The 5,015-nt window shown below is 37.3% G+C and overlaps 1 long non-coding RNA gene across 1 annotated transcript; it reads left to right on the forward strand.

Annotated features, from left to right (window-relative positions):
* The first annotated feature begins 581 nt into the window (after positions 1-581).
* On the forward strand, positions 582-4,564 carry LOC134269200 (uncharacterized). Its single transcript, XR_009992521.1, has 5 exons — positions 582-665; positions 3,149-3,329; positions 3,430-3,661; positions 3,998-4,175; positions 4,415-4,564. It is a non-coding gene; the product is annotated as an uncharacterized LOC134269200 (long non-coding RNA).
* Positions 4,565-5,015: the final 451 nt, after the last annotated feature.

Below are 5,015 nucleotides of genomic sequence, written 5' to 3' on the forward strand. Positions count from 1 at the left end.
TATTTTGGAAATGAAGATTTTTAAAAAAGTTACAAAGAAAATATAACACATGTTTTACTATATAAGTCTATATGTAAGCTAATTGTGGTCCGGGTCCTTATGATGGGGTGATTCCCCTGAATTTATTTTTAAAGATATGACAATGAAATTTTGACAGGAGGTGGGTTATGCATTTTGAAATAGTTTCATAAAAATTTTCTAAAATTTTAAAAATGTTTATCAAAATTAATTTTTCTAAAAATTAAAAATTTTTGAGTGATTGAAAAAAATTTAAATTATGCATCCCAGAATGCAATATTTCAGAGGAATTGATATGTCAGTGAAAGAGGTCACATTAATGCATCCATTGACCACAAAGGTAGTTCCTTTTTAAAAATAGAAAAACTGTTTTGTAATGTGTATTTGCATGTGTATTCTTAATAAGGGGTCCCTTTGAAGTCATAGATGAAAGACGAGGTGTTTATTGGAAATGACAGACAAGCTATCCATTGATTTCCCTCACCCAAAATAAGGCGCAATAAGAAGGTGGTGATTGGGCCAATATTTACAAAAACATGTGCATATATTTATTTTGCAGGAATGCACGTGGAAATGGGATTCAGGCTTTGCCCGACTCATAATTGCACATGCAGGCAGAGGCTGTGTATTGGAGTTTATAATTTCAGGTGAGTGGAAATTATGTTGTGTAAAAATATGTACTTTTCACTAAAATAGAAATGGGGGTTGACGGGTTTGTCATTTCAAGGAAGGTGGGGGGATATAGTTTGTAGTTTTTGACAAAAACATTGATCAGTAAGTATGTACAGGGTGTCCCAAAACATATGTTACACTTTTAATCATCTAAATCTTTTTCAAAACAAAAGCATTCACAAAGATATTTTGTCAACATCTAGTATATTAGCATACATTTTATCTGACAAACATTGGAGAAATTCTGTTGAAAAGTTAGGTATTTATGATGTTCTAATGACGTCATCATATTTTTGATATGGAACCATCATGTGAACAGCTGGTAGAAATTTTAAAACTTTACGTTAGGTCTAAATCTGCGACTTTAGTCATTACAACCTTGAGAAAACAACATCTTGTAATGAAATTAAGTGCTCAACAGAATACTTATTTATGGTTTTGTGAGGAAGTTTCAAGTAAAAGGCACCAGAAATGACAAGTGACTTAATTCTGGTATTAGAAGGCAAAGGAGTGCCCGTACCAAAGAGAACATTAAAATCATTCAATTTGATAAGAATTACAAGTAGAGCTTTTTTAAAAAGCTTCCCGTCTTTAGCAACAAACTTAAACTGTAAACTGATCTACACCTATCAGGCCGTATAATTCTTTTGAATTTCTTGATTTTGTATTTCTGCATTAGCTTTTTACTGGCATTAGCCCTACCACGGTTGTCGCTCGGTCATCTCCGTAAACTTTGACTCGCCGAGAGCTTTCGGCAAACCTCGGCTGATTCCATTTCCTTCTTCAAACAAGAAAGGGGAAAAGAATAATAACAAATTGTAAAGCCTGCAAGCAATAAAAATCAAATTTTATTTTATAATGAAGTTAAAGAGATCTTTTTATTTTTTGCTATACAAAAAATCATGTTATTAGGAATTAATTACTGCTGATTTTGTTGTTCGTTTTGTAATTTTTTTTTAAGATTGAAAATCTTGCAAAATTGTTAAGTCGTACGAAAATTAGATCATCAGAAAGTTATCTCCCTTGCCTTGATCAGTATTTCAACCAATGAAATAATTGAAAATTTTCTCATCATGCATTTTCTACCAATCACAAAAGAGAGGAAGTGCATAGTCCGAAGACTGTAAAAAACTTCAACTATACAATACCGTCTTCCAAGGAAGACGGTAATTAATGAAACTTAACAAAAATTCCTTAGACAGGTCTTGAGTGACTAAGATAGCACCTACGGTAAATTTAGTTTTTATAAAATACTCAAATTTGAGCTAAAATTGTTCCCTTACAAGATAAGTGTAATGCAGCATTTGTAAGAGACAGAAATTAGAACTCCTTTAGAGTTCACCCATTTGATTTTGATTAGACCCGACTCTGAAAATTTGATATGCACTTGCATGGTTTTGCATGAAGCCTACTTCCATTTTAACAAATTTTTAGGAGAATCTAAATTTCAATTGTTTGGTGAAACCCAATTTTAATGTGGAAAAACCTCTAAATTGTAATAATGTTTCATTTAAACCTTTGTAAAAAAAAAAGCATTAGAAACTGTGTTCAATAAGCTAGCTTAATCCAAACGGACGTCATTTGGAACTTGTTGTAGAATTACATATGTTTTTCTAAATAAAAATATGACGATGAATAATAAAGAAACTGGGACAAATGTATGCTTAACAAAAACCTTTTAACAATGTTATAATATATTTTAAATTTCATTAATGTAACTTGAGGCATAAAGATTTTATAACGGTTTAAAAGTGTAACATATGTTTTGGGACACCCTGTATGTATGTACATGTGTGCGTATGTGTATGATATGTCTTATGTATTTATGTGGAAGTTTTTGGGTTGTGGCCTGGTGTTAATTTTTAACGTTTCTTATACGACTTTGTATAGTAGGTATCTTTTCGAATAATTTGGTTGGCCCTGAGAAGGGCCGTTTTGTCTTCGTCTTGCCAACTCATGTCTGGTAGTAGGTGTGATCCTCTGGATTGCCTCCCTTGGACTGTAGGCTGGTGGGTTTGGGATCAAGTTGCCCTTTGTTGTAGGTGCACCCGGGTTTGGTCTTTCCTTTTCTAGCTGCATGTCGTTTCATTAGCGTAGCTTTTCTCTGCATTTCTCGCCTTTTAACTGCTTTTCTCTTTCTGTATTCTCTGCGATAGGCATATTCCTGGTCAATGCTTTTTAGGTACTGATGTGTGTGGCCGGACAGTGGCAATGTAATATCTGCTGCTTTCATTGATGTTGCTAGTCCCGGACTGTTGTTTTGTCTTAAAATCTCAGCTGAGAGGATTCCTTCAGCATTTCTTGAATAGTTGGTGTGCTTAGGTAAAACTTCGCTGACTGCTCTGTTAAGACCCTCACTTTTCTGAGTTGACGTGTTGAGTTTCATTTCCTTAATGGCACTTTGGCTAAGTCGCATCTCAAGAATGATTTTTAACAAGTGCTTGTCATTTTCATTCAGGTGCAGGGATTTCAGTTTGTTCGGGGCGAGGAAATAAGACTGATTCCACCAGTTGTGTCTGTCTCCACCTTCACACACACCCTGAATTCCTTCGACATTTTGAACAGTTTCCTGAGTAGCAGAGGATGGTACTTTCTACGACAAGGGGAAGTTTACTACAGATGATGTTGATGTCTCCAGTGTAGGTATCCATGAGTTTCTTATAGATTAAGCTGCACCGGGCCTTTACATCTTGTGCAAAAGCTTTTCTCATGTGGTCTAACCTCATTCTTGTTTTGCAGGGAAACATCTCGGGGCTGAAGTGGGCACTGTGACACTGCCGGAACTGGGCTCTGCTGACATGGGTTGGGTCGGCCAGTCGAGTGACTCTCTAGTCTGGATAAAGAATTCGCATGGCATCTTGGAATCCCTGGGCTGACCGGGCATCACCGTCTGTTGTGGCGTGCTTCACCTTGAACCCGTCTGCAGCCAGATCTTCGCCTATGGATTTAGCCATCTCGTACTCTGAAAGAGGTGAGAACATTTCAGTATTAGCTGTGCAGTCTTCATGATCCCCCGGACAATGAACATCATAACAATTACCTCGGAGCCAGATTCCATTCCAGCAAAGTTTGTACTGCATTGCTGCGCCAATTATATACTGTTTGTTGGTGTTGGTCTCGCATGCAATGGCGTAAGCTTGTGATGCATATATGCATTGTAGCCGGGCTTTTTGCTGCTATACCGAAGGTTAATGGAGTTGTAGCGTCCATCTATGACAATGTCCAGTTCCTCTGGATGTTTCTGACCTTTGACCTGCTTGATGGCCTTAACCAGTTGTCTCTTCTCACCCATGTCTTTCTTATTCAGGGCTAGAGTGGCTGTGTTGACCTGATTGCTGGCCCTTTGCATGGAGCTGCGGTTAGGAGGTGGAATGTCCAAGGCAGCTACCATTTCCCGACTGCGTCGATTCCCCATGGAGGTGTTCTGCAGGGCTAATTGAAAGTTCCAATTGATACTGGCATGATTAGGGCCTGGTTTGTTAAAGGTAGGAATTTCAGTGTATAATTTATAGTAATTTGTCTGAAAATTACATACCGTACACAGTAGTCTCTTCTGCCATCCAAACCCCCATTTCCTCTGTCCTGAGTATTCCCACACTGGAAAATTGCAGTGCTTGGACTGGTCAAAGTGGCTTTCGACTGCATCATTAAACATTTCCAAGACCAATCTTATGTCAACAATGCGTTTTACATCAAACTCAGAATACGTCTCTTCATTTTTTAGCTCCTGGCATGGCTCAGGTCTGGGACGAAGGATCGGTGTCCTTGAGATGTTTTCCTGGCCTTCAGCAAGGGGCTGTGCTGTCTCTGTCTCAGGGGATCCCTGGATGTTTGACTCTGAACTTGAAGCTCCTGCGGCATTTGACGTAGCCTGATGAGCGTTAATATAATGAGTGTTCCCTTTTTAAACTCAAAATTAAGATTTTTTCTTCTCTTATGGTCACCTTTCATTGTTTTCATGTGTAGTGAAGAGTGGATTTGAAAGTAAGATTGAATTATGACAATGTTCATTTGGACACTTTTTAGTGGTATTTACTGCAATATATTCCTTTGACAATCACCTGTCAAAACAGACTCCCATAGGGTATTCAGATTACCTATACAAAGACTCTTAGCCAATCAGCTGCACATGGCCCCTCTTCACAGTAAGGAAAAAGGATATGGGGGTGGGCTTAGAAATCTGTTTATTTTGAATGTTATGTACACTTTTATCAGTAATGTGATAATCATTTGATTTACGAATAAATTAAATGTACTTTAAATGTTTACCCCTATTGTCACTCTCAGATTTTCATGATAGATTGTATATTTCTTAATTTAAGAAA

This window comes from Saccostrea cucullata, unplaced genomic scaffold (assembly GCF_032062105.1).
Source record: "Saccostrea cucullata isolate Sc308-1 unplaced genomic scaffold, CSIRO_AGI_Scuc_v1 ctg9074, whole genome shotgun sequence".
In the NCBI taxonomy this organism is placed as follows: domain Eukaryota; kingdom Metazoa; phylum Mollusca; class Bivalvia; order Ostreida; family Ostreidae; genus Saccostrea; species Saccostrea cuccullata.